The sequence below is a fragment of the Ambystoma mexicanum genome, chromosome 8 (genome assembly GCF_040938575.1).
Source record: "Ambystoma mexicanum isolate Mex_15411 chromosome 8, UKY_AmexF1_1, whole genome shotgun sequence".
Lineage (NCBI taxonomy): Eukaryota > Metazoa > Chordata > Amphibia > Caudata > Ambystomatidae > Ambystoma > Ambystoma mexicanum.
Window position 1 is genome coordinate 246,274,667 of NC_090929.1, and position 14,147 is coordinate 246,288,813.

Here is a 14,147-nt window from a genome sequence, read left to right on the forward strand (position 1 = left end):
CATGCTCCACTAAATACAAATTTTGAACAAAGTTTCACTGCGCTGTCCGCGGACGACTGCGAATCCAAGATGGCAGGCGCTACCGAAAATCTGATGTGCTTCATGCTCCACGCCGTCCAATCAGCGAACACGTTGCATGTCCGCGAACATCACGCCAGCCGATTGGCCAATCAGGACACTGTCCGCGGACCGAACACAGATATCACAATTTTTTTTTTACCTACTTTTTGGTCATTTAAAAAAAAAAACTACTGGACGGATTTTCACCAAATTTGCAAAAGCACGCTTTCGGGACCAAGCCGCTGCTCCTGGTCCAATTTGGTGAAAATCCGTCCAGCGGTTTGGGCTGTAGACCGAGCACATTTTTTTTCCCATTCAGTCTATGGGAAAAAAAAAAGTTTTGGGACCCCCCCCTATAACTTTTCTTCCCCTGGACAAATCCTCAGAGTGACCCAAATACTTTTTTTGCAAAGTTTGATGAGGTTTCGTCCAGGGAGAGCGAAGTTATAAGCCACCCAAAAAGTGCTCTTCCTATGGAAACACCAATTTAACTATAACTACATGGCCACTACTGTGGCCATGTAATATATATATATATATATATATATATATATATATATATATATATATATATATATATATATATATATATATATATACTTTGTTAAAGGGACGTTATGGTTAAGTTGCGCTACTAAAAACCTATCAAAATCAGTGAAAAAATGAAAAAATGTTGTTAAAGGGACGTTATGGTTCAAAGTAAAACTGAAAAACCCCTGAAATTCGGCAGTTATGGTAAGATAAGCAACCATAACTCGCGCCGCCACCGTGCACTTCTAAGACTAACACCCAGGACATCAAAGATGACATCACAAATGTTAGTGTTTTTATCTTTGTTAGTGTTATCAGTGCACGGTGGCAGCGTGAGTTATGGTTGCTTATCTTACCATAACTGATGAATTTCAGGGGTTTTTCGGTTTTACTTTGAACCATAACTTCCCTTTAACAACGTTTTTTCTAGTTTTTGTAACTTTTTGCAACTTTTTTGATGTTCGATCTGTCTTGCAGACGGTGTGCATGTCCGCGACCCGCGCACAAGCACCCCGATATAAGACCACACCCTAGAGCGCATTCTCATTGTGTTTCTGACTATTCCACAGAGCACACTGCATTTTGCTGCATACTTTGCAGATTTTGAGATTTCCATCTGACTTCATTCCACACACTCCATGCCAGTGCACTTCCACATGTGGGAATCCAAGATCTATAGATACTCCACAGCTTTCTGCATGCACCTTCAACCAATGAATCCACGAGTCTACCAAAATCCATACAATCTGTGTTTTGAAACACTCAGCCATAACTATCTGTTCTTCTCTCTGCAAAAACAATATCTGAGAAAACCTCTCCTAGCACAACACACTCACTAAACTTTACTAACCAATCCCTTGCTTCATCCAATCTCATTTCCAGACCTCCCCTCCCCAAATTCCCTGGATGTAATACGCGGTGTCCTAGAACTACCGCCATGTCCGCGAACGTATCATAACATGTACAGCCCTTCTACCATTTCGATTTCACTCTCTGTGCCATTCCCTCATTGGATGTAGCTAAGCAATCACATGCCATCCACGAATCAAATCCAATAACTCTACATGTAACTGCATCATCATAGAGCAGCACTACAAATGTATGGTGTATCTCTCGGAGTACAAGTCTCATACCATTGACAACCACGATCTACGAGAAATACTATACAAATCTCCACTATATCTACTTGCAGCTTGGTCCATATCCATATACATGAACAGAAAGTACAGGTATGCATATTTTCTACACAGTACATGGACACATATTCTAACCATATTTTACCTTCTATAATCTGAAGAATGAATGGACGATCATTGTTTCATTGTCCTAAAAGGACCTGTCACTTACAAACCTTTATATCGTTTAATTTCTTCATACACACACACACACACACATGTAAATACTATTAAACTAACATTTTTGAAATAAAATATATACACGACATATAATCACACAAAAAAACATACACACTCTATGATCAAAGCTCAAACAATAATATTTGTACAAGCACATAATTTTTTAAATTTTTTTTCGTTTATATAAGTACTTACATACATTTATGTAGGACAAGCAGACTATGACATTCACTCACTGTTACCTGCAAAAGCAGGCTATGACACATAGCTCTCAACTCACACGCTTTTGGTGGGTGTCACCCGCCTTGTAAAGGACTGACTCACCCGCCAAGCCTCCTGCAAGCCCATTCATTCCAATGGGCGTCTCACCCGCCAAAAACACTCACTGTTACGTGCAAAAGCTGGCTATGACACATAGCTCTCAACTCACACGCTTTTGGCGGGTGTCACCCGCCTTGTAAAGGACTGACTCACCCGCCAAGCCTCCTGCACACCCATTCATTCCAATGGGCGTCTCACCCGCCAAAAACTATATCAGGTGATTTCACCCGACTTTGCAACACATATGGTTGAGAGCTATGATGACAATGACTCACTATTACCTGGAAAAGCTTAGTTACACGAATAGTGGTATACATTGGTAGATTATGAATTCCACAAACCATAGTAAAGATATTTTGTTTCCTACTCTTAGTCATAATATAGTTTTAATGGTTTTTAGGAAGGCGCTGAGCATTTCAATTTAAAAAAAATCTATGTCTAAAATGAAAACCGTGCTATATAGCAACCAAATTACTAATTTCTTTCTTTTACAATTGCAGTGAAGCCCATTCTCCTGAATAGAAACAGCTGATTTTGATTTACAAAGAACAAGTAAGAAGCAAACTACTCATTTTTGAAAAAAAAGTAAGTAGATTGTTACCATAATAGTTGATTTATAACTCACACGCACTGTACGGTGCATTCATGGTATTTCTGTGCCTAGAAATAGAGATTCTGCACCATTTTGACCAAAAATCCCCCCATCTTAAACAGTGATCTCCTGTCAGAATGCCCCTCAAATTCCTATTTTTCGGCACACAAATTACCCAACTCAGCCGCTAGAATGTAGATTTTGTAGAACAAACAACTGTTTTAATTGTATAGCTTTACCTATATTATTTATTCTTCTCCACACCACCGGCTTACTTTTTTCTGTCATCTGAACCCCAGTTTAGTAACACATTAATTGAAGAATACCCATCCCTAGTAGTTCAACTTCCCAATTCACAATCACACACCATTACATACATCTTTATCATCTTACGCAAACAATTATGTACACAACACACATGCATTGCAGAAAACCCCAACCCATACCTTCTGTATTTTTTTCAACAGACACTAAAGAATGCCCAAAAAAAAGCAACTCCCTAGAAAGGGACGCAGAAGTAGAGCAAATGAAAAGAAAAGTCTCCAACATAAACACCCGTCTATAGCAGAATTTGTAAAAAACATTGAAACACAAGAGCTAATACAGTCATGTTGTGAAACAGAAGAAGTTTCTAGTGCAAACAACGTTGCCTCCTCTATCACAAAGTAAAACGACCCAAAAAACTATTAACAGAAAATCAACTATCACTACAAATAAAACGTCTTCTATAAATCTTGATATAGTACAAAGTAAGCATAACAAGAAAAGTATATTAGCCAAAATGTTCTGTCACAAAGTCCTTCAAAATCTGATAAAAACAGGAGAGAAATCAGGTTCAATACTTCAAACCTATCGTAGGAAAGTAATCTTAGACGCGTTGATAGACAGTGCAATTCTTCTCCAAAGAAACTTATTTATTGTTGTGTTAAACAGAAATAAACCACTAACAAAACTAATAACTACATTTCAAAAAAGACTTGTCAATAAACGAAATGTGAACAGAAATAACTTCTTAAATATCTATGGAGGTGAATGGAGTCACACTACAACCACAGAACCATACTTTAATGAAGAAGCGTACAAACAAAAGCAAACAAATACAATTGCCATACATAGCAGTGGTCGAGGTTATGAAAAAGTTAATAATACCATAATGGAACAAGAAGTACTCCTTACAAAAAAATGCGCTGAAAACTTTACCCCTCCATTCGACTGAATCAGAACATCTAATTTGCACATGGCCATGCACGTGAATGTGTAACATTCCCAAAATATTTTTCAAATCTTACGCCTATTCCTCAATCAATATGTGAAAAGCAAAGACAAAATCAAAATTAAAATACTGCAAAGTATGGATGTTTGTCCAGTATGCAAGCACACAGGACTGCAAGGACATTCGTTGGCCTGCATATCAGGAGCTACTTGCAAAACAACCTTCCATGATATCAAAAGGATATCAACACATCATGCAAGTATAAGAAATCTAGTTTATAAACTGTATTATGCAAAAGCTCCTGCTTTAGCACTAGCCATTTTAAATAATATTCTTCTACATGGTACACCAGAACACCTACTAGAAGAAATTGAGTATATACAGAAAAAATATTTTGGAAATGAAACCCACTTACATGATGAATTAGCTGTCAACCAACTTTGTAACAAATCTGCACATTGCAACCTTTCACTACACACATACAAAAAAGAAATACTAAAATTTCAAAGCACTTCAGCTGAAGTACCAAACCACATGTGTGTATGTTGCTGCAGAACGTGTTATAAAAGTAACACAAAAACTATAGACCTTTCATACAAAATAGAAGACAATGAAGATTCTAAATGGTTTGAATTACCTCTCTACCTTATAGCAGAAAACAAATACGAAATAACTGACCTCATAATACTTTGCAGTTACTGGACTACCAAACTTGACAACAACCAAACTCCTTCACGTGCTATCTCAAATAACTTGGAATTACATCCACAACCAAAACTCCTTCAAAAACTTCATTTATATGAGAGCATCATAATTCAAACAGTTCATCCATTTCAAGCAATAATACGCCTTCAAACAAAAACTGCAAAATTACCTCCCTCTGAATTAGTGAAAGGTATTTGTGGAAAAGTAGTGTATTTACCATTAGATCTAAAAGAAAATGTGCACACTCTAGGAGTGCAACGTCCAATGCAACAATCTTTAATTATCTTGGTAAATGGAGTACCTACAAAAGACCAAAGAAATTGGCAACAACTGGTAGATTTACATAAAGTTAGAGAAGCCTTGCAATATCTCAAAGAGAATAATGATTATTACAAAGAAATTAATATCGAAGAAAACTTGAAAGATACAACTGAAATAATTCAAGATACACAAGAAACTGGTCGATTTGAGCTCCTAGATCCTGCTACAATAGCAAACACTTTAGACCATTATACAATTTACCCATTGCACTCTAATGACACCATAGAAGATGCACTGGAAACGTACCAAATGCGTCAAACAAAAGGATCACCAATCAAAGTATAGAAGCACGTGCTTTTCCTCTACTCTTTCCTCTTGGCAAAGGCGGAAGATACGATGATAGACATGTTCCAATATCAGCATCAGAATATCGCTCATTACGAATGTATTCTGAAGATCCCAGATGTCGACAAAATGTGGAATACATATTCCACCTACTCTTTGAAAGTGAACTAGCAACTTTATGTTACGGAGTTGCACACATATTAAAATCCGGATCACACTTTCAAAATATGACAGCCACACAATTATTACAAAAAGTTCAACAAAAAGATGAGGTTTTACAGGCAAATCTTACAAATCTATTAGCAAATATGTGAGGTACTAAAGAGTACTGGTTTCAACGCCATGGAGATGTACATTGTATGATCAGAAACCTTGGCCCACCCACTTGGGTTGTTACATTAAGTTGCGCAGAATATGCATGGGAAGATTTACATGCTTTCCTACGCATATCAAACGAAAACAAAACAATCATAGATATACTAACACCTGCAGAACTTTGTTCTCAGGATCCTGTTAATGTTTCTAGATATTTTCACCATCGCTTCATTGCTATGCTACATTTTATTTGTAATAAAACTGTTCCTCCCCTTGGAGAAGTGCAACACTTCTTTTGGAGAAAAGAGTACCAGGCCAGAGGAGCGCCACATGTCCACATGCTTTTATGGATTAAAGATGCTCCTAAATTTGGTCAAGACAGTGATGCCACTGTTTTACAGTTTATTGACAAATATGTCACTTTTGAAATTCTGTCAGAATCCACAAATAGTGATCTTCATGCAATAATCTTACAATTCCAAAGACACACATGTGGCAAATATTGTCGTCACAAATGCAAAAACAAAGGGAAATACTACACCAAATGCCAATTTGGTTTCCCTAGACCAGTTACAAATACAGGTCAAGTGAGCAACCTCATGTCTTCAGTTAGACATAGTGTTAAAGTTAAATCACCTAAAAATACATATTGCATAAAAAGAAAAGAAGAAGAAAAATATATCAATGATTACAATGCAATCATTGCCCACTTGTGGAATGCAGACATAGATGTGCAGTACATTGCAGACAATTCTACTGCAGTTGCACGATATGTCACAGCATACTTAACCAAATCAGAAAAGACAGAGCTCCAAGACCTCTGGAATGACCTGTCATCAGATAAAACAGTGTCTCAGAAATTATACAGCTTGGGCATAAAAATGCTGTCCCATAGAGAATGTGGATCCTATGAAGCAGCTGATCGATTAACTGGTACTGCATTGTATGGTAAATCTGCAAATATAGTATGGCTAAGTCTTGGTCCAGCTAAATCTAGAAAAAGAGTTCCAAAATCATACGAAGATATAGAAACAATAGCCAAACATGATCCCAACAGCCAAGACATTTTAAAAAAAATGTATTGGACACATACTACCCAAACAGGAGTACCACTTTGGAAACCATGTGTCTATACCACATAGCCCAAAACTACACATACAAAAATAATATAAAACCTGATGAGCAAAACCGTAAATACAAAGTGACAAACTGTGATGGCAGCATAGTAAAACTCACCAAACCAAATTTAATTAATCATATCAAATTGTTATTAAAGACTCCTCAACATAAAGAAATATATTACATGTCCCTGCTACAACTCTTCAAACCATGGAGAAAAGAAGAAGAAATACTAGATACCTATGTCTCATATGGAGACACTTTCAAAGCCAATAAAAGCAGTATAACTGATGTAAACTTTGCACAGTACAAAACAATGTTGCACAATGCACAGCAACACGAAGAGGAACTCCAGGCCCAACTAGATAAGGACACTCCTGACAATAGTCAACCTTCTGTCACAGGAAGCCAAGAACCACTGGGAGAACCACTAATAACGAATGAGGCAGAATTAGCTATGATAGAAGTAGAAAACACCATGTGTCACTATGAAGATAAAGAAGACTTAACTACACTACAATCAAAACTAAACAAAGAGCAACATAGCATTTTTCAAGAAATAACAAAAGAAATTGTTCATGGTGTGCTACATGAAAACGAAGAATGCACCTCCGAAAAAAAACCTATACTATTGTATGTAAGTGATGAAGCTGGTTCTGGCAAAACATTCCTAATCAAAATCATCAGTAAGTTCCTTCAACAATTGACAAACAACAAACTGTCAGCTGTTGTCACTGCCCCCACAGGTTTAGCTGCCTAAAACATAGGTGGTGTCACTTTACACCGATTACTACTCCTGCCAGTAGAACACCAAAACAAGTTAGATTATTACAAACTTTCTGCAGAAGCTGCAATGGAAGTACACAGAGTATTGAAACAAATGAAAATGCTACTAATAGATGAAGTGAGCAGGGTGAGCATGGTGTCCAACCTAATGTTGGCTTTGATTCACCTCAGATTAAAATAAATACTCAAAACAAACTATGAAGAGCTCTTTGCAGGAAAACACAACATTGTTTTCGGAGATCTTCTTCAATTGACACCTGTAAAAGGTGAGCCTATTTTTAAAACATTAGGACACAAACTCTGCCGTAAAACTGTTGGCAGCATTGGAAATGTCAACCTTTGGCAACATTTCCAATACAGAGAATTAACAGAAAACATGCGGCAATCTCACTTATGCCAACATCTTAAAATATATCAGAGTTGGTATACTTTCTAGAGAAGCAGAAGCAATATCGAAAACCCGGCACATTTATGCACTTTATGGTGATAATGCATGTGATACAGATGTTATGGGACAATTAGCCCATAAAAATGTCAATTGTATGGCCTTAATGCCAACTCTTGCAAGCTGTTTCAAATTCAATGAAATAATGTTAAGCAAAGAACTGCAACCAATTATGGAAATTAGCGCCACAGACAAACTAGATGTACATGGAATGACACTACCCATGTGTGACCAAGCCACAGCAAGACTAAATAGTTTAGAAAAATCAATCTCAAACACAGCAGGCTTGGAAAAGATATTAAAATTATCCTTAAATCGCAGAGTAATGCTTACACGTAACCTTGACGTGGACCAAGGACTAGTTAATTGAGCACTGGGTACAGTTGTTGGCTTTTAAACATACCCACGTGACAACAAAATTCAGTTTGTCAATATTCTCTTTGACAAACTTTCAGAAGTAAAAATAATAGGACGCTCAACAGCTCGATTCCTTCTCTTCAAAGACATGTATGTATGCAGAGAACAATTTTCTCTAACTCTTGCATACACAGTCACCATTCATAAATCACAAGGTCTTACTCTAGACAAAGCAATGATAGACATTGGTAACACAGTCTTTAAAGAAGGCATGAGCTACGTAGCACTGTCACGCCTACGTACAATTGACGGTCTATTTCTAATAAACTTTGATGCAAGTAAAGTAAACGCTGATATTCCTTGCATTTTAGAATACAATAGACTTTGTTCACTATACACCGCCCATCTACAAACATATCCTGTTCCACAAAAAGGAAAATGTTCTTAAAGACAACTAAATCAAACAGAAATGCAACAGGATGTCACTGCAAATCCTCCAAAGAGACTAAAAGAAACTAAAACTTCATCAAGTACCACAAGCAAAAAAGAATCAATTAGCAAAAGTAAACCAGGTACTTCTTTAAAGAAGGAAGACAAACTCCAAAAAAAGCAGTTAGATACAGAACTACCTGGACCATTTAAATTCTCAAATATAGTTGGTGTAAGTTGCTACGCAAATGTAGCAATGAATATTCTATTTCAATTACCACCAATTGTTGACAACACTTACTCACACAATACAGACCCATTGTGTTTGCAAATGTTAGTACTTCACAGAAATGCAGCAAACAATCCTGACAACACGTATAGTGTTTATGGAATAAGACAACAATTGGACTACTGTGCTGGAATGGTGAAATTCACTATACACTCACAGGAAGATCCACAAGAATTTCTAATGTACTTACTATTAGTACTGGAAAACAAAAACATACCTATAAATGAAATATTCCAGAATTCATACATGTAGAAACATACATGCACTCTCTGCAGCAATGTGACTCAAGAACAAATCCCCAATGAGCGCTTTGTCTATATATCAATACCTAATTGTGAATCTGTTCCATTTCAGCAACTTGTACAAAATGCAAACCACGGTAGATTATGTTCTACCTGCAATTTGGATAATCGCTCCACGTTACTAATACAAACACATAGTAAATACGTAATACTAATGCTTCTACGTTACAATGCAGATGGTACGAAAAACAACTGCAAGCTGACTGGATTCACACATGGTCAAATATCAATGGTAGGAAAACCTTCACAACAATAGGTATAATCTACCACGCAGGAGCCACAACCAACTCAGGGCACTACACTGCATATATAAAAAAAATGTGGATGGTTTGAATGTAATGATAGTACCGTCACTCTAAAGCAGAGATTACCAGCTAATCTTACAAACGCGTATTTAATGTTCTTAAAACCAAAATTTGATAACTGAACTGTACTTAAAACTTAAGTACACATGTAGTAAAAAAATATAAACTGCCACAATATTTCAAAACCTATCTAACTGCCCAAAGATTCTACTACAACTAATCAGATAAATTAATACCACTCAAATAGAGCAAAAAATAGACAGTTAGAATACGCCAATTGGTATCTAACTGTCCCAAAATTTACAAATATGCAAACAGATAAATCAATACAACGAAATTATATCAAAACATAAACAGTTAGAATACGCCTACTGGTATCTAACTGGGCCACAATTTTACAATATCCAAACAAATACCTAATATCTTACTGCTCACAAAATCTGGAACAATCCAATGCATAAAGCATTAGGCAGAAAGAACAATTAAACGCGGAAAACAAACAAATAAATAAACTGTAGCATAACGAAAAGGTTTTTTTTTAATCCAACATGGATTTTTTTCCTCCCACAGACCCAATGATTTTTACTAATACTAACATGCTATTTTCTTTTATTACAGAAATTAACAAGAAAAACATGGACTCCCGTTACTAAACCAAATAGTACGTATAACCAGATAAATACAACCATCGCAGCATATCACACCCATACAAGCTTATAACATTGTTCCTTATAAATTAGTTTTTGACCCAAAGTTAAAAGCCACTATGGGTGTGATATGCTGCGGTGGTTGTGGCCAGGGCATACACTCTTGGGGGCATGGCCAAATGGCCATGCACCCAACATTCTATACCCTGGCCACAACCACCGCAGCATATCACACCCATAGTTGCAAGCATTGCAACCATTTTTATGTCCGCGGACAGGGGGAAGGTCCTAGGACACATTCAACTTGCCAGAGGACAATACAAACAGCGTCCTCAGGACACCCCCATTTTCTTTATGTATGAACATTTCTGGACACCGCAATTGTTCTTAAAACATTTTCACCTTGCCAACGAACAATACAGACAACGTCTCCATGACACCCCCTGCAAACATTCCAAGACCCCACAAGTGTTCTTAGAACACTTTCAAGTTGACACCGAATCCATTCTGTTTATTTACGAACATTCCAGAACAGCCGTGTTGTCCCCAGACAAATTGAACACAACAAAAACATCTAGCAATTAAATAAAATACAACTTTGACCCTATCTCATACTCCCCCATCCTCCCCAAAGACTTCTACACACCAACACACTCTACTAAATACACATTTTGAACAAACTTTCACCGCGCTGTCTGCGGAAGTCCGCAAATGCAAGATGGCGGGCGTGACAGAAAATCTGATGCGCATCACGCACCACGCCGCCCAATTAGCAAACACGTCGCATGTCTGCGGACATGACGCAAGCCGCTGGGCCAATCGGGGTGCTGTCCGCGGAGCGAACAGGGAAGTCCGTCCACGAACACAGATATCACAATTTTTTTTGCCTTACATTTTGGTCATTTTTAAAAAAGAATACTGGACGGATTTACACCAAATTTACAAAAGCACGCTTTCGGGACCAGGCCGCCGCTCCTGCCGCAAATTTGGTGTAAATCCGTCCAGCGGTTCGGGCTGTAGCCGTGCGCAAAGTTTTTTCCCATTCAGTCTATGGGAAAAAAAAAAGTTTTGGGACCCCCCTCCTATAACTTTCCCCCCCTGGACCAATCCTCACCAAACTTTGCAAAATAATTCAGAGTGGGCCACATACTTTTTTTGCAAAGTTTGGTGAGGATTCGTCCAGGGGGAGCGAAGTTATAAGCCGCCCAAAAAGTGCTCTTCCCATGGAAACACCAACTTAACCATAACTACATGGCAATATAATATATATATATATATATATATATATATATATATATATATATATATATATATATATATATATATATATATATGCTCCGAAAATGTGTTGGCAGATGAATAAATAAATATAAGCCATAACTGGTTTCATATTTTTTGGACTATGTGAAAACATATAGTTGTGTACCTATGTCTGGGACTGAGTTTCACCCAAAACTGACCATTGGATTGTTTCACCCAAAACTGACCATTGGGTCGAGCTTTATTTGTTTTTCAGCCTTGAAAAGCTTGCTTCCTTGCAATGAGAACAGGCTATAGCACCAGGGCATAGGGAGGATACCAATTCTTTAAATGAAAGCCCTGCAAGCACAATAGAGAGTTCACACCAGTGTGTAATTACTGGAGTATCTTTGATATAATGCAGTCAAGGAGAGGGAGGAGTTAAAGTAGCACAAGATAGAAGGTACGTCCAGGAACATGATCTCACCATCTTGAAATATCTTAGACCACTCACACTCAATCTGCCCCCTGCCTACTTTCCACAGACAAAGCACTCTGGGACTAACATTAGCTGTCAAAGAATGTAGTCACAGCAGCGAGCACTGGACGCTTGCAGAAGGCTTGAAATGACCAACCTGCTGTGGCAAAATGACCATTTAAGGGGATGAGACACGCCCACCACTTACTTGAATCATCTTTGTATTACAGGAATAAGGCTTGACCTGGAACTTTATTGGGGCACTGTCTGCTGAAAGTCCACTGCCGTAGAGGTGACGATAAAGACTTACTGTTACTCACTGCTCAATATACAGGTCAGAAAGTCTTGGTTGGGTGACCTTGAAGACGGACGTTTATACAGAGAATCAATGTTCAGCCTCCAGGGTTCCAGCTCCCCTGAATTCTTAAGATTCAGGCTTCCTCTGAAGAGGGGCTCCTCTCTACTATGTACCTCTCTGCTGTTTCAGTCAAAACAGGCAGAAGTGTCAATCACATAAAAGAGTGGGGAAAATGTGCACCGCCAAACCAAAGCTGCAAAGGAATACAAAGAGGATTAGAAGTGCTATGTTAAAGGAGTAATGTAACAAGGCAACAATAACTAACTGAAATACCTAGGCAAGGTTTGGAGTGGAGTTCACTATGGAGATGGAGATGAACCTACAAAGAAACAAACCCAAATACCATATGTATAAAGTTTAACCTAATAGACTCTCCCTATGAATAAGCAAACCAAAAACAGACCTGAAAGTAGGGATTCCCAAAGGTTAATGATGTCCAGTTCGGAGAGCAACAACGACAGGAAAAAACAATGAAAAGGAAGGTTAGTATGGGAAGGTATACCCAGGTGGCACAAGGGTCGCACTAGGGACGGGTTGGTGCATGCACAGGAAAGCGTCACAATAATGCACTTAGAAACTGTTCCCGTAGAACCATGCAGTCCAGGTAATGTTCCAGTAGAATCAGGCAGCAATAAGGAAATGTTCTAGGAATCCCAGTATTTGAGTGAGCAGTTCAGATGGGGTAGCGCTTAGAGGAATCCCCAAACAAAAAGTGAAATGTTTTGTTTTACCTTATTTTCGAATTACAGACACAGCCACTGGCAGGGTGTAGAGCAGCCGTGACGTCCAGGAAGAAATAAGGTGAGGACACCGCAAGGAGGCAGCGGGCGCGGGCAAAAGCAATCTGGGAGTGTCAGCACCGTAGCGGTCTGAGACAAGGCCAAAAAAAGAGTAGACAAAAGCAGTCCAGGAAGACACACGTAGGTCAGAAGCCAGGAAAATCAGCAGAACTTCGCAAAAGGGTTTGCGAAGGGGACAGAATGTAACCGGAGACAAACCAAGGCCACAATTAGCAGTAACAAGCTGCCGGGAGATAGCAAATTTAAACCGCAGGGGGGGTGGGGATTCATTACACGTCCTCCATGCACCAAACATGTTAGCTGACACGGGTTGCTCGGGCGCGTAGACAGGCGCCATGGCAACCTGTATCTGCTCCACAAGGAAGCCTGCAAGTGTGTTTTTTTCCACAGGGAAGCCGTGGGTCAGGGAAGCACGGACGTTCTTTGCTGATATGTAACATTTACAAAGAGGAAACAAGGTTCTCCCTTTATACACTTCAGAGGATCATTTGAAGTGGACTGTTGCTTAGATAATCCTGTCTGCAGCCGAGACCACTGGTAATCGGACTCTGCCTACTGGATGTGGTGGCCCCTGAAAGCTCTCTCTGACAAGCTTCCTGGCTGGGAAGGGCAGCAGGAAGATTCATCATATTCCTGGAGTGCCTGGATGTGTCGGCTTGCCACCAGGAAACAAATGAACAGGTTGTAGATCTGTTTCCCATTTCTAAACCTTTTTGATTTGACTCAACTGCTAACAAGCCATTATGAGCTGCTGCAAGACCCATTGAGGTGACTTTGACATTGTATGCCTTTCAACCTAGATCAATTATCGAGTGGATCCAATCCATTGGGCATATACTATTTGCTGACTCAATATGGCAGGAACATCTGACTTGGTCAATATCCTACTTGAACC